Source organism: Python bivittatus, unplaced genomic scaffold (genome assembly GCF_059951505.1).
Source record: "Python bivittatus isolate LINGU-HERP-01145 unplaced genomic scaffold, Pbiv_v1 ctg000850_np1212, whole genome shotgun sequence".
Classification (NCBI taxonomy): Eukaryota; Metazoa; Chordata; class Lepidosauria; order Squamata; family Pythonidae; genus Python; species Python bivittatus.
The window spans coordinates 25,457,328-25,474,802 of record NW_028277112.1 but is presented as its reverse complement, the minus strand read 5'-3'; the positions used below and the strand labels follow the sequence as shown (position 1 = coordinate 25,474,802).

The 17,475-nt window shown below is 37.9% G+C and overlaps 1 protein-coding gene across 4 annotated transcripts in view; it reads right to left on the bottom strand.

Annotated features, from left to right (window-relative positions):
- SNCAIP (synuclein alpha interacting protein) overlaps window positions 1-15,748 on the bottom strand; it is a 158,835-nt gene extending 143,087 nt beyond the window's left edge. For all 4 annotated transcript variants that reach the window (XM_025166070.2, XM_088130241.1, XM_088130242.1 and 1 more), the window contains exon 1: window positions 15,630-15,748. The gene's annotated coding sequence lies outside the window, so the exon portion shown is untranslated. The remainder of the gene's footprint in view (window positions 1-15,629) is intronic.
- Window positions 15,749-17,475: the final 1,727 nt, after the last annotated feature.

Here is a 17,475-nt window from a genome sequence, read left to right as displayed (position 1 = left end):
CAAACCATAAGAGGCACCAGAATATGAATTTGCCTACAGCACCAAACTATCTAGAGCTGGCCTTGACCCTCCCTAGTTCTCATGAAAATAAAGGGAGGGAGAGAGAAAACACATTGAGGCTTGCAAGATTCTGTTACTGGAACCTTATAATAAAAGTAGTATTAGCATTCATAACTGGTTTCCTGGTCTGGTATACCCTGAAGGGCTGACAACTTTCCTCAATTTCATGTGTTTTTAGATGAGGTGAGTTACACTCTCAGAATGCTCAGACAATATCAGGCAGGTACCAGCTGAAAGATACTATCTAGTTTCTAGTGTTTCTCAATCTTAGCAACTTTAAGATATGTGGACTTCACCTCCCAGAATTCCCTAACCAGCATGCTGGCTGGGGAATCCTGGGAGTTGAAGTTCACATATCTTAAAGTTGCCAAGGTTGAGAACCACTATTCTAGATACTAGATACTATCTAGTATCTTTCAGATAGTAGTATCTGGAAGATGCTATCTAGTATCTTTCAGATGCCAGAAACTATGGCAAGTGGAGCAGCAGGATGATTAAAAAAAAAAAAAATCTTAATGCAGCCATGGTTGCTCATGTCATGGTCTAGGAGAGGACTGTGCCTTGAGGGAGATGTAAGTAAGTATGCTATTGTTAGTTTTCTATTGCTAGAGTTCAATACAGCAGCTGCCAGGGCAGCAGCTGGTCAGTAGGAAGGATCTATTGTACATTGTCACATACCTCACAATGTGCTTGCCTGCATTATGTTATTTGCAAGGTTCCAACCCAATTAGGGAAATAACAGTGGAATAATTCTTGCAGATCTCTCCTGTGGGGAAAGCATGTATCTTCTCATATCGTTAACATAAGAGAATTAATGCCACATTTCAAACTCTTGAGGATCAGAATATGGTGTTTCATTCATTATCATTCTTTGCACTAAAAATTGAAAGTCCAGGAAAGTAACTAGTCACTGGCAGCCAACCCAATGGTGATACTGAGGAGCAATAATTAACTCTGCCAATTTCTTTTTTGGGACCCAAGATTGTATCTGTTCAAAAAGATTTTCCTGGCTTTCTGAAGCATACTTCCAAAGAATACAGTGGGAGAAAATAAACAAGCTTCTCTGGAGTGGCCAAGCATGTGAATGGAGGAAAAGAGAATATGATACTCAAGATTGCTAGAGACATGTGGGAGAACTCTTGAATATAGATTTTCACATGTTTCTGACTCCTTTAGTTTGTCTCTACATGACTAGGAAAAGTAATCAATTATTTTGTGGGAAATGGCTACTTAATTATAGAACATTTTCAATGCTAACACAATGAAATGACATGTAGAGAAGATGTAGAGACAAAGGGAGACCTTTACCAGATGGTGAAAACAGACACACACACACACACACACAACTGTGTTCATTTGTTCGCTGTAAAATAGAAAAGAAGGCAAGCAGCTGCGTCCACTAAGCAAAAATAGTTTTTGGATCTACTCCTGCTATGGACTGAATTAAGAGGCAGATTTCAGAAAAAGACCTGGCCTGGATTAGGATATTTGATGGAAAAAGATATGGAACCAGGAAGCTGACCTTCACATGTTTCTCTCCTTAGAACATATAGCTCTTATAATTTAACCATGGTGGAAATAAATGCAACATTTTTTTTATGCCCTTGAGTCAGTGTTGACTCCTGGCAACCGCCTGAAAAGTTTCCGCATGGCAAGATTTCAGAAGTAGTTGGCCATTGCCTGCTTTCTAGGGCTGAGAGAGAGTGACTGGCCTGATGTCACCCATCTGGCTTCATGCCTAAGGTGGGACTGGAACTCACAGTCCCCCAGTTTCTAGCCTGATGCCTTAACCACTACACCAAACTGGCTCTCATTACCGAACTAGGTTTTTCATATCCTATACTGTGCATCTGATTTCTTTTTTCTAATTCAATAATTTTGCATTTGTCTCCATTAAATTTCATTATTATTTAGGGCCACTTCTCTAATCTATCCAGACCATTTTGAATGTTGATTCTGTCTTCTAGAACATTAGTTATCCCATCCAGTCATCTACAAATTTGAAAAGCATTCCTTTTACCTCTTCATTCAAAACATTAGTAACAATGTTGAAGAATACATGGCCAACAACTCACTCCAGATTAATGAGGAACTACTGAATATGGTTTTCAGACCAATTGTGGGTACACATAATACCCACAATTGTGGATAGCTTATCTTATCCAACACGTTTCTTAATAATCATGAGGGCTTTTCCTTTATTGGAAGCAAGATATATTTTGTCCATAGCATTCCCAAAATTCACTAAGGAAGTTATTTGTTTGTTTATCATAGTTGTGAATTACTCATTTCTAGCTAAGCTAGCCCAATTTTTAAAAAATGATATTGTGTTAACCTGACAAGCTTTGTTTTCAACTACTCCATGTTGCATTCCTGGTGATGCTTCTATCAAATGCAGACTTCATTTAAGTTCAGCTTCTTCAATTAGCTCTTTAGAACATATTAGCTGGTAGAACATATCACTTCTTTTCAAAGACGGAGGCAAATACTAGCTGAGCAACTTTGCTTAACCCATCAGGAGGGCAGTTGGTTGGAGAAGATTGAGTTGCATATATTTAATCCATTTAGTTCAATTACTTATACAAATATCCATCTGACAAAATAATAGGCCACCCTTAAACACAGCTTTCCCATAGCAGCTTAAAGCACATGAAAGTCACAGTTTAAAAAGGAAAGTAAAGATGGTGGATAAGGACATACAGCACATAAACCACAAAAGTGGAGTCATATGCCCTGCTATTTAGCGTCCCACGTTCTGTGTTATGATTCATCTGCTGATGAATTCTCTTATGGAGTCTGTGGTTAGAATTCTACTTTCTTCAGCCCTCTGTGAACATTCATTCCTTCTCTGTTGAAAAAAACATCCCTTTCTTTGAGTTTATACTGTAGCTTCCAGATATAAGCATACACAATGTACAATCCTCCAGTATTTTGCTATTTGGAAAGTAAAATCAATCTCATTGCCTTTTTTCAGATGCAGAAAGGCCTTTTATATTTCACGTGAAGTTTCATACCTCTTCACATTTGAGAAAATGGACTGGGATATATTTTAACAATTTATATGTCCAGATCTTACATGTTAGCTGTTCTGCATTTAGCAATAGCACCAGTGGCCTCAGACTAATGTTGTGCTTTCTTTGTTTCAGATTTGTTGGCACCAGCACCTCCATTTTCCTCTTGATAAATGCTTACAGGTGAATATTTAAACAGTGTTGATGGGTTTGAGCATGTGGATTATTTTCTCCTAGAACTGGAAATGAGACATGTCATCTCTTCTTTTATATATTGCCAGGTTATTTCCAGAGGGACTTGCAGAGCTTAACATCTAAGCATGGCCCTCAGTTAAAATGCTGCTTTTGATTGGTACTTGTTTTGTGATTGTAACAGTAGCAGTCCTTCTGTACTAGCTAAGTGTATATTCAACTTGCCCAAGATCAAACGCAGCACTTTCAAACACCCTGCTTTATATAAAAAAACAAAGCTTCACACTGCAAATATTATTTTACAAAATGTGCACAGTCTCACTAGCAGGAGTGAAGACATTAGGTTACAGGGTGTAAAAATATGTTTTCTTTTAAACTCACGAGAACAAGATCTTTGTAAATCTTCTATGAACAGGTGAAACAGTGACCTGAATCTCAGTTGCAGGTATGTCTTGTAAATTTAAGCCTGAATATTGTTGATTTTATTTGCATCTTGAAAACATTGCTCTATGACCCAGCTCAATCTAACATAGTTGAATCTGGGATGAAAAATTTGGTTTTCTCTCTCTCTGTTCTGGGAGCAAATGTTGGCCTTTCACTCCCTTGGTCATGCATTGTGGCAGGAACACTAGCAGGAATAAAGTTTAGATAGCATTCATCTTTCTCTTTTGAAACAATCCACTGGGAGATTATGCTTATTGTTTAAAATCTACAACATAGCCCAGGGGTCTCTTCGAACTTTCTTTAACCTTTAAAAAGCCTTGTGCATTCACAGCAGTCCTAGATATTCTACAAAGAAACTTCTCATCTTCTGTGAAGCTTCTGGAATATTTTGTCCAGTCTGGCAAAAATTTCTATGTCTTTTTTTAATCCTGCCCTACTACTGTGAATGGCAAAATAAAACAAATACTTGACAAGTCCGGTTGGTTGAAATCTATGTTTAAATGGAGAGGAATCTTAGTGTGCATGTATTATTTTGTCTTGGTGGTGTTATAATGAAACTGTAACTCAGTTATGTCGCAGAATTATCAAAAAGTGTGCATTATGCTAATCCCACACAAATCATAAGCTGGAATTTGCTGTCTTTAATAGTTGTGAAACTTCATGAAGTTTAAACACAGAAGGGTGACAATGATGATCAAGACATGCAAAAATGCCTTGGGGGAAAGGAGATAAAAAAAAGTCCCTATGGCTGCCATGACTTGTGTGATTGAAGCTTCATTCTTCTTATGAGTGATGTACTTGTGATGTATGTAAAAAAGTAATGGGGCTTTGATTGCAAAGTTGTGCCACCATCTTGACTTCTTTGACACTCCCCTCCTCTGCAGATGTCCCTGCAGGAACAGCATGGTTAAGATGCCTATAGACTTTGGTGTATTATTGTAAAAGGCTGTAAAAATAACCTCGAGAGACAGGAGGAAGAGCTGCAGCCTAGACAATGGTCTGATAAGAGAAATCTGAGTCCAAAGCTGGAATGGGGGTGAAGAAAGAATCTCAGAATTGACCCTCCCTAGTTCTCTGGAATGCAAAGGTGGGGGAGTGGGGGAGCACTTTCAGACTTGCAAGATTCTGTTACTGTAGCCTTACAATAAAGGTAATACTAGCATTCTTGGTTTTGGTTTCCTGGTCTGGACTACCTTGAAGGGCTGACAATTATTCAGTTTTTCGCTCTCTGTGTGCAGTTCTTCCTCCTGAATAAATTGCACTTAAAGAAAGTATTTCCTTTAGAAGCTCATATTCATATCCATTCACATTCTGTAAGGTTTCTAGAATGTGAGGTGGCAAGGCAGAAAGAAATAATGGGCCGGAGAAATGTTCTCATTCTGCCCTTGACACAAACATAGGAATAAATGCAGGGGCAATTTACTTTCCCCCACTGTGTATATTTTTGATCATATTGCCTCTTTCAGAGTGAAAATTGCAGCTTCCAAACATATACAGTAGCATTTATAATTTGTGCTTTCTTTAGCCTAAGGGTATTGTTTAAAGAAAATATGCATATCCTTCCTTACCTTTAAATTAATGTGTTCTTTTTAAACCTTAAAAAAAGGGCTAGTGATGGCATATCTTTAACTGCTACAGTATTAGATTGAACTGCCCTGGCAGTACTAGTTGCTGGGGTAACAGAGTCTGTATTAGGATCAGGTTGGATAAACCTCTCTCCTTAGGCATGCATTATGCCTTTAAAGTACTGTCTATTTGGTTGCTTGCTGTTTTGTGTTTTCTTTTCATTTTAATCCTTGAAGCACAATCCATGAAAATTTTATGATGGTATGGTTTGAAATTTGCAATTAAGAAAACCAGGGCAAGGGTTCATTTCCTACAGTAAGGCATGAAAAGATGCATATTTAATATTTTCCTGCAATATTAAACCTACCATATTTAAGCTGCAAAAACCCAGATAACCACTAATTGGTACCAAAGATTCACAATTAAGAGATGGACAGCTATATAAATCGATATGATGATAGATAGATTGATAGATAGATAGATAGATAGATAGATAGATAGATAGATAGATGATAGATAGATGATTGATATAAATAACTCTAATACTTTGCATTTACTGACTCTTCAGATTCTTGCAGCCCAGATGTGGTAGGCCTATGCCAGTGTATCTCAGGCTTAGCAAATTTAAGACATGTGGACTTCATCTTCCAGAATTCCCCAGCCAGCATGGCTGTCTGGGAAATTCTGGGAGTTGAAGTCCACAGTTCTTAAAGTTGCCAAGGTTGAGAAATACTGATCTATGCAGTAGATATTATTAATATATTAATATTAAATAATTAATATAATAATATTAAAATATTATTACTGCTACATTTGTATGGCGCTGAATCCTTCCTGACTCTCAATGGCTTACAGTAGAAAAACATACAATTGATGATGATGATGATGATGATGATGATGATGATGATGATGATGATGATGATGATAATAAACCCATTCATACCTCCCCAAGCTTACAATATTCATAAAAAACCAAAAAAATACCAATCTCAATTTACACAATATCCAAAAGTATACCAATGGTGAACAATCAACCCTGAAAGTTTCCCCAAGGTTTGTTCTTTTTGAAAGGCTGTCATCAAGACAGCCAATCTTGCTTCCAAGGGAGGCTGTTCCAGAGAATTGGCACTATGATGGAAAAGCAGCACTTCCTGGCCTCAGTTCTCCTATCTTGCAAAGCTGAGACACTAATAGCATTTCTCCCAGGAAGATCTTGGATGTGTTAACTCAGGTTGGAGCAGGTGATCCTGCAGGTACCTTGGTGCCAAGCCATAGGAGGCTTTACAAGTCAAAACAAGCATTTTGAATTGTACCTGTAAATCTACTGAAATATGATCATAGTGGTGAACACAAGTCTGCAAGCAGACTGCTGCATTCTGAGCCAACTATGGTTTCCAAGTAGTCTTCAAAAGCAGCCCTATGGAGAAATCCAGCCAAGGCATGAAAAGATGCATATTTAATGATATTTTCCTGCAATATTAAACCTACCATATTTAAGCTGCAAAAATCCAGATAACCACTAATTGGTACCAAAGATTCACAATTAAGAGATGGACAGTTATATAAATCGATATGATGATAGATAGATAGATAGATAGATAGATAGATAGATAGATAGATAGATAGATAGATAGATGATAGGTAGTGATAGATGATAGATAGATGATTGGTAGAAATAACTCTAATACTTTGCATCTACTGACTGTTCAGATAAGTGCATCAGTCATTAAAGGTAGGTCCTCTGACTCCAGGAAGTTCTGCAGCTGGTGCATCAGCCAAGGTGGGGTGAATTCTGGCCACAGCCTCTACCTGTCCATCCAGCAGTGACCATGAATTCAGGAGGATCCTCAAACCATGGATGTTCCCTCAGGGGCAATGCCACTACTTTGAAAGACAACACTGTAGCCAGCAGAGAGCTGTGATGAACAAACTCTCTTTCTTGATTCAACTTTAAATTGTTTTGTCCTGTCCAGACCCTAACAGCCTCCAGGTTTTGGGATAAGACATTGATGGTAACTCCAGTTGGAGCTTGGGGTAAAAATATATATTGGCTGTCAAAAGGAAAAAGCCACTGACAAAACAAGATAATCTATGACCTGACATCTACTTGTGATAGTTTTGTTGTACATCCTTTGTTAGAGGAAGCTTACTCCCAGGGACTACCACATCCTTGGAAAGATATATCAAGGGCAAACAATTGATGCTGTAGGTCTGATGTAAATTCTGTCTCCACAGAATGGAAAACACTTGAAGCTAAAAGAACTAAGAAATGAAATAAAAACTGGGGGTGGGTGAGATCAGGTATGTACATCCATCATTCTTTCAACGCACATAGACAGAACATATACTTGCATTATTTGATTAGGACTTTCCAAGAAAAGAGAGAAAGAAAATCAGGAAGCTTAATGTAACAGAGAAATTCTGTTGAGTACCCAAGTAAAAGATATTTCAAGGGCTTTGGTTTTTCTGTTTTTCCTTACTGATTTTTGAAATCAAGAACCAACTTAGGCAAGAGAAAACCAGTGTTGAATTCCCACTTTTCTCCCTATTTTTCTTGATGGTGGGATTTCCAATTATCTGAAAGCAGTGGAAGAGAGGGAAGGAGGGAGGAAGGAACCCTAAACGTTGCAGCTTCTCTTTCTTCATCCTTTTCTGCCAGGTCTGGCAGGACTTCTAATAACGTCAAAACACTCTGACTAAATGAACAATAAGATTCTTCTATAAATCTGTCTTATCCACCTCTGGATATATAATACCATAAATAATTTATTTAATCCCTAGATTCCTAAATAACTGCAAACAATCACATTCTACAAATCCTGCTTTCAAATATCAAACTTTAAAAAATCTAGAAAGCTTCTCATTCATTTCTCCAGACTCTAATTTAAAGAAATGTTTATTTGTACTTGTTTTAAATGTAAACTGTTAATTTATAAATTCATCATAATTAACTAAATTAAGGATGCATTTTAGTAGCAATCACAGTAGTTATTGCAATATATGCTTGAATAATTCTTCTTCATTCAATCTATGCCTGTTTTCCATCATCAAAAAAGAGAGCCAAAGGAATTCATTCAATATATTCTTGTGTTGTGCTCATGTTGTATGCTGCCCAGAGTCACTTTATGTGAGATCAGCAGCTATATAAATATGATAAACAAACAAATAAATAAATGAATATTCAGTGTAATTAGGAAGTTGTGGAAAAGAGGCTAATCCATCCAGTATTTATGACTAATGTAAATACTATTTTTCTCTTTCCGCAAATTCCAACTTAACTTCTAGGATATAGCATTATCAATATATGATGATATATATGAATTCCTAAGACACCCATTTGCAATACTTGCAGACAAACTGGTCTTAGTGATAAGAGGAGTTGTAGGAAAGTATTTAGGTGTTATAGAGCTGAAATATCACACATGATTAAAGTAAAAAGAAATCAGGCAACTATACTCTGAACCTATCCTGTTGGGCCTTCACATTACAACTAATAACTATATTACACAAAATGATATAGTCACTTTAAAAGGTTGGTTTTAGTGTCTTGAAAGGGCAATTTAATTTATTCTCATTGAAATTTTGTAGCCAAGGATGAGAGAATGATTATTTTGTCTCCAGTGTCAAAACAACTGGCTAGCTTTGATTGTTATACAAGTTGTTTATAATTTGCTGTTCCACTTTAAATAAGAATTGCCTTAGGCAGATCCTGCATGCCTCTGATCCCCTAAATTATATTGTATGTGCTCCTAGTACTGGCACAAAAAGTTAACACTTTTGTGCAGTCTCCAAAAAAAGAAAAGAAAAAGAAAAGAAAAAGAAAAAAAATGATTTACTTAGCTTTTCCTTGATATCATCTTCAATAGTTACAAAGAATGGCCAGGATCTATTGACATCAGGACTGTACAGAGCAGTCCTGCATGGAGGTCAGCAGAGGCAGAACCAGGCTTGTGCAGATTTTAAAGAGGTGAAGTTTCACAAAAGTATCCCTTCAGAGCACCTCTGTAAAGCACTGTAATTCTAATCAACAGAGGAGAATGATTGTGGCATTGTCACCAGCAGAGTGACTTCTGTGCATGCAAAATGCATGAGCAAAAGTCACTTCTGTCAGAATGAAATGGCAGGAGAAGCCACAAATCAGAACTAAGCCTGCCACAATGTCTCTGTGGTTTCCAGCTTGGTTATAACCCTGCAGACATGTGAGAAGTTAACATAAAAACAGGGCTGCAAAAGGTATTAACCTTCCTCCATCCCATTTGCCCTAGGTCTGGCCCCAATCAGGCCCACATTTACATATTGGTTTTCCAAAAATGGAGAGGGTGTGTTTGGAATCCATCACATAAATGGTTGAGATACGGGCAGCAATTAACCTGTTTATCTGCTAGACATCCAAAAGGAAGTAATAGTTAGCTTAAACCATGGATGGATGTCCTGTATGAACATTCCCTCAGGAATAATTATCTAACTATTATCTAATAATTCAGAGAGATACTGCATATCCCATCAAGTTACTGGGAGTCAAGGTAGTCATGGCCAAGCTCACAATGACAAACATTCATCTGAGTCTGCTAAAGCAGGGCACCAACTATATTCAGCAGCCAGTACAGTAAGATCTTTTTATCTTAGATTGTTTAGCAGTGACAATTTTCAGGTGATTTGAGTTTTGTTTCTTAGTCCTCGTATGAAGACTTTTTAAAGCAGGCTATAATTTCTGTCCAAGTTATATGTTTAATCTTTGATCCTCTTAACTATTCTGTTTTGTAGCCAAAAGAAGAGATTTCCCTGAAGTCATTTCACGTGTGATAGCTTGATTTCCTAAGCAGTTAGAAATTCCAGCTAGCTTTACAAAGGAGCCAAATAACATTTGAGAGGTGGAATATTCATCTGTTTGCTCATAAAAATACAGGATGGGTGGTGGGAAGCAAACAGGCATAGATGCAGGCTGTGCTGATGCCAAAACAGCTGCATTCCTCCTCAGAGTCAACATCTGTATTTTCTATTGTTGACTACTCCCAATACTTTGACAGTACCATGAGTTGGAGACATTAGCAGGTAAAAGAGCTTATTTCCATGTCATGGAAAATTCTACCTTTTAATTTTGACAGATCCAGCATCTGTTAATGATATATGAACATGCCAGGCTCAGTTTTTCAAAACAGCAAATGTAGCAGACACTCATACAAATATCCAATCCCCAAAGGGAACTATTCCATCTGTTCCAAAGTGCAGAATTTTCCCTTTTCTGGTCAAATGTACAAGCTCTTCTAGCTTTACCTGGAAGATCTATATATTTACAACAATTAGCTTCTGTAAGTGGCAAAGTTGAAACTGTAAAATTCCCCTGTTGGGCCACTAGGAGCTATGAATAGGCCAACTAGTAGTTTAAAAAAATGGTAGTCACGGCAGGGCAGTCAAACCCTTGTCCCTTTGCACATGCATGGGATATCAAAGCAAAAACACTAGGGACAAAGTTTCAACTGTACTGCTATGACTACCATCTTGACTTTTTTGACCCCCCTAGATGCTGCTAAGATCAGCAACCAGAAGTATGCTCAACATGGGTGTCCAGAGGGGGCACATGGAGGCAAGTGATATCACATACATCTTGATATCAACTTGACATCATCCTGCAAATGATGAAAATTATGCAACTTGCAGGATATGACACATGTGATATTGTGGCTTCCACCAGATGCCTATGGTATCCATTCTTAATTTTCTCATTCTTAATCATTCACAGCTTGAACATTTAATTTCTCAATTTTGCAATGTAGTTTACAATTAGAAAATAATAAACTGTCATTTTAAAGAAATGTATGCCCTAGAATATTGGGTAAATTAGTCACAAAAATATGCAAGGCCCTGAAAAATGCATTATTATAGGAAAATGCACAAAAATTATGCAAACAGTGTAGTGTGGTTTCCAAAAAAAAAAAAAAAAGCCAACTTACAGAAAAACAGAATGCAACAAACTTAAAAGTGGAAAAATGAAAGAAATCAATATGACAGATTTGCCTATCCTTCACCAGAAATCTATACAAGAACTTTGATGAACAGTTATTCTTTACTTGACACAAATTAGGAATAATGTGTCTAATTTATATTTGGTGTATCAAAATAAGTCCAAACACTGCTAGTATTGAGGAGGTAGGGAATGTATATCAGTTGCATAACATAATAAGAGACTTGGCAGAAAATTTAACATCTAATTTTTATTGAACTGATATGTTAGCTTTATTTACTTTAAATTACCCATAATTTAAATTAGGTATTTTCTGTTGATAACAGATTGATTATGATCTGTTGAGTATAATTAAATGTTGAAATGTTAATTGAATTCTAAGTCTTAGCAATCTTGTAACTGTATCAGAATAGCCCCTGGTTTTTACTTGGCAAGTAGAATTAATTGAGAAAAAAGGAAGCCCGCAGTAACCTTTTCATCGTACTTAAATCTATTTTGAGAACTAAGATGTTTAACACTATAAATGGATTTTAGACTGGACTTCCAAAATACACCTGCTAATTTGTAAATCCTCAGGATAAGCAAGGATAAACCATTTATTTGCATTTATTTTTAGAGAACCACGGATATGTACTAGTTCTGTGGAAGGACATATTCAATTTTGGTTTGAATTACAAAAATATGGAATATGCTAAATCCAGGTCAGAGCTAATTATAGATCTAAGAAAAAAGAAACCAATGGATAAACTAGAATTTTGATCTTTCTTTGTGCAGAATATTGAAACCATCATAACAATCCACAAATAACACATCAAATTATTTCATCTATATAACATCTTCCTCTTATTTGGGGAAGAGGGAAAATAGATAAAAAGTAAGTTCTATCAAATGTGTTAGGTCAGATACAATTTGTGATAGGCTTACCGTTGTAATGGAGACCGTGACATATAAAGTAGGGAAATATAATCAACCTGCCACTGGGTTTTTGGGGAGCTCATTGGTTTTTCATTCCTAGAATATCCACATGGTAGCAATATCTCATATTTGTCTGGTCATTCTAGAGAGTATTGCAAAAAAGACAATTCTAAGAGAGCCCTGTGCTGCTGTCAGCATATGCAGCATTTTTGTTATTAAATGAAAAGAAAAATCCAAGACCCTAACCCCATTGTAAATTTTCAGCACTAAACATTATCTCCCTTTGCCCCTAAATGGACTGGTAAATCTATGTCTGGATTTTTAATTAAAGGTTCAGAGGCAAAATTGCTGAACTGAAACTCTGCCCCATAAAGCAGGTAATGAAACAGATTGTACTGATCCACACATCTCTAATTCTGAAGCATGTCAGATAAGGAAGTCTTGGTGCAGATATAACGCATATTGTGACAAAAGCTAACATCACCTTGGTTATCTCAACCCCATTGCCTCCTTCCTTCCTTCCTTCCTTCCTTCCTTCCTTCCTTCCTTCCTTCCTTCCTTCCTTCCTTCCTTCCTTCCTTCCTTCCTTCCTTCCTTCCTCCCTCCCTCCCTCCCTCCCTCCCTCCCTCCCTCTTTCTTTCTTTCTTTCTTTCTTTCTTTCTTTCTTTCTTTCTTTCTTTCTTTCTTTCTTTCTTTCTTCTGTAAAGCAACTCTGGGTGACTTACAGATTGTAGAATCATAAAAAAAGCCCCAAGGAACTAAAAAAATAAAGCACAATAAACATCTGAAACAGAAAAAGAAACAAACAAAACCCCCAGTATAACTGGGGCCTTTCATTATGGATAGGCTTGTCTCATGTTCTGGCCCAATGCTTGGGGAAGAACTAGACTTTCAGGGCCTGAATAGGGTTAGGGTTATCTGAACCTTAGGATGAATGCTGTTCCACAGGGCAATCACTGCACAGAGAAGGGACACCTCCTGAGTCCTGCCAGATGACATTGTTTTGTGGAAGGGACTCAATCCATGTCTATGTGGCCAGGTCTCAAAAAACAAACAGAAATAATTGGAGACAGGTAGTCTCATAAATAACCCATCCCTGTGCTATGAAAGGGTTTAAAGGTGATAAGTAGGACCTTAAATTGCACTCAGAAGTTTATGGGGACCCAATCAACTCAAGAAGTAGTGGTGTTACATGGACAAATTAGGGTGTCTACTTATACCATCTGAACCAATTGCACTTCCAGTTGGCTTTCAAGGGCAGCCCATGATAAAGTGCATTGCAATATTCCAAGCAGGAAGTGAATAAGGCATGAATAACTCTGAACAGGGCTTCTCAATCCATGATTGGGTACAACTGGTATACAAGGTAGATTTTTGCCAAGGGACTCCTGCCATGACTACCACCTGCTCTTCCAACAGCAGCTAAGAGTTCAGGTGTCTAAGAGGAGCCCCACACTGCACAGCAGTTCTGTCTGGGGGACTATAATCCCATATAACACAAAAGATAGAGAGTTCCCAGAATCAGGGGATTAAAAAAAAAAAAAGATAACAAAACCATACTGTGGTCTTCACTGGGTTGGGCTGAAGCCTATTCTTTCTCCTACAGACCTCCACAGCCTCCAGACAGTGGGAAGGAACCTTGAAAGCATCACTTGGCCAGCCTAGGGTGGAGATGTATAACTGGGGGTCCTCAGCATATCTATGGTCTCTGATAGCCTACTAATGAATGACTTAACCCAGAGGTTTCATTTAGATGTTAAACAGGATTAGTGAAAGTGAGTAAAACCCTGAGGGATACTCACCAACACCAACTGAACTTGGCCCTGGAGAATACATTGGAACACTACATCTCCCACTCCTAAACCTCAGAGCCGTTCCAGAAGTATATCATGACTGAAGGTATTGAAAGCCACCTAGAGATTAAGGAAGGCTACTGCCATCTTGGTTCCATAAAAGATCATCTATATGTATGACCAATGCCATCTCAGTACTATATCTTGGCCTGAAACCCAACTGAAAGACATTCAAATAATCTGTTTCCTCCTGGAAAGTTGGAGACTGGACAAAAATTGTCTACTGTCATTGGATCTATGGAAGGCTTCCTGAAGCGGGGATGAACTACCACCTCTTTAAGAGGAGAGGTACAATCCCTCCCACTAGGAAGCATTTACTAAGCCTTGGATCCAACCACATTTTGTTCCAGGGCCTTGACCAACCAGGAAGGACATGGATCTAATATATAGATGGCTGCAGTCAGAGAATTGAAGATTAATTCTTCAGGAACAACAGTTTCAAATTCTTCCCAGATAATTGAGCTAGACCACGACCTAGTCATCTCCAAGGGACTGTACTCTCACCAATAGAGTGTCACGAGGTTATCTGTCAAGGTTATCTGCAGAGTAGTGCCTCTGAAGGCCATCAGAGTTTCTCAAATAACTACAGCTACTCCATCACCTTTGCTCTGGGGTCATATCTGGTGCCACACTTGAAATTCAGGTGGGCACATTTCCAAGAGGGAAGTCTGCAACCACCACCACCACCACACTAGTGTCCAGTCAGGTCTCATAATACATGCCAGGTTGGCTCTCTCATCCACTGTTAGATCATAGATTTTATATTGGATCTATACTGGGCCTACATTGCTTTACTGCGATCCAGCAGAGATAGGTTAATATTACCTATCTCATCCAACCAGATTTTGGCTATACAAAACAGGCAGGATTGTTTCTGATACTGAAATGTAATCATGTACAGATAAGGGGAAGAGTGATATGCCACACTTTTCCCGCCAGATACACAAATTGATTCTCAAACATATGAAATGCAGTTCTATCTCTCTCTCTCTCTCTCTTGATGATTCACAGGTATAATATATGCAGCTTCCTGAATTAAGGAGCCAGCTGCTGGAAATTCACAACAAACAGGTTGCCAAATTCAGCTAGAGAAAAACCCTGCAGGGCATTTCCTTGGCTATAAATCACATGCTCCAGGCATAATGTCCTATTGGGTTATGGGGCTGCTAGTAAAAATCCCATTAACCATGGCAGAAAATATAGACTTTGGCCAATATTTTGCTGCCTATTACTCTCTACCCTTTCCCCAAGGTGAGAGGGATTTTTTCTTTGTGAAAAGGGAGAGGGGAATGGCTTGCACAACAGGAAGTGACATGCCACAAATGGAGGATTCTGTGTTGGAAAAAAGGGAGGAAGTGGAGGATTCCAGTTTCCAAACAGCAAGGAAACCAGGCCACATTATGTTACAGAAAATGCAATCAAAGAGTCAGAAGAACTGATTGAGCTTCCCCGGGTCTTATGGAAAGATAGCACTTGACTAGGCAGGCTGTAAGAGGAAGTGCCCTTTGGAGGCAGGCTTGGCAGGATTAAAGATTCTGCACCAATAAGAGAGCCACCTGAATCTTAGCATTTAAGCATTCAGTCTGTATATCTCAAGTGCTGGAAACGACAGGTCCTTTTACTCACCTTCTCTCTCATATCTCAGTTCTTTAGAATTTCCTAACTGGACTGGTTTGTTCAATTCTGCATGTAGCTCATGTAACCCGTTGGCCTGAAGACTGAATCTAACTACTTTCTTGGCCTCCAATCCCTCACTTTGGACTCAGCTTCTTGACTTCTTGCCAAAAAGACTCTGGACTCATTGAATGAATATGAAATTATTGTGGGAGTTTCACTGCTAGGTAAGGGTCATATGCAGGACAGACAGTGGAATGGTGGAGAGGAGAGGAGAATCTTATTTCAGATCAGGCCCAACTAAAGGAAATGCATTTGTTTATGGGGAAAATGTGCATTTTGAGCTCCTCTATGAGAAAACTCAGGAGAGCCCATAGTAGATTTTCTGCATGATGTGTAGTTTCTTCTTTACTTTGGCTGTCTTGGAGCTCAATTTGTTGTATGTTGAAAGACCAACTACTTCTAATATATGACATCCTTATATGTTTCAAGTCTTTAATTTACTCAGAAGTAAATACGGGGCTTTCCAATCCAGTTCTAGATGGCTATGAATGGGGAAGGGAGTTTTAAACTAGTCTTTCCCAGCTGCTTACTTCCTGGAAGATAGTGATTGCAGACGAAAGGATAAAAGTCCTATTGCCATCTTACGTTCTGCTTTTGACTGGGTGTACCATCCTTACTTTTGCCCAAAGAAAAACTCCACATAGAGCTACACATCATAGATTAAATGTAAAACGCGGGCTAACTCTCAGACACGTTTCCTAGTTCATGCTAAATGCCTGGCTGAGAACCTTTCTAAATGTTTTCCACCGAGACAACAGTAACTTTTTCTACAATGTACAAGCCAGCAAGCCAGCAACAGATGGGTTTTTAAAGGCATAATTTAATATGTGCTTAGATTGATAGTGCTATGACATCGTTTAGAGTGCAGTCACAAATTGTAAAATTGTTTCTTTACTTCCATGATGTCATTGATGAAACTGATTGCTCTCCATAGTCACCAAAGGGATAGAAGTATTATTATTTTGTATAATTGGTATTTGATGTCTGCATATGTAGCATTTCCCGTCCAAGCTAAAATGCTCAGCATCTCACATACCTCCAGTTCCAAGTCAGCAAGGTTGGGAGTAATTCATCTGAAACAGACTTGCAACTTACAATCACTAAAAATGTTCAGGAGAAAAATATGCAGTTGTGTCAGAGTATGGAGCTAGATTTAATGCATGATTATTTTTGAGAGAATGTGATAGAAGTACTTTTATTTATTCATTCATTTGTTTCATTCAATATATTTTAGCTGCCCATTCCAACAGACTCTGGGTGAGTTACGGAAAGGTTACAGAATATACTTCTTCAATGCTTGAAACAAGCATTTGGGGATGACTGAAAGATCATGTCTTAGAAGAGAACTTGGACTTGATCACTAATTTTCTTATACTAAAGAAACAAGATACAGTATGACACTGAAAATCTCAATTGTTTTTATATTAAATTGAAAATGACTTGATGTGGAAACCTAGGGGAGGAGGTTCTGACTAAGCTTATTTTTTATTTTAAAAAAGTACATGAAACTAAATTGTTGAAATGTGGAGTTTGTACATACATAATTGTACTGTGTGTTTTCCATACTGTCACACTGTCCAATAACCTGTCATATTGATTGATTGATTATGAGCCATCAAGTCATTTTCAACTTCTAGCAACCACGTAGATAGATTTTCTCCATGACAAAACCTGTCATATTATGTACATATAAAAAGCGAAACAGCATAAAACTAATATGACAATTTAATAAATATAAAAACCAACATAAGGAACACTCATCAAGGAAAGATTTGCTTTTTTATTATAAATATAT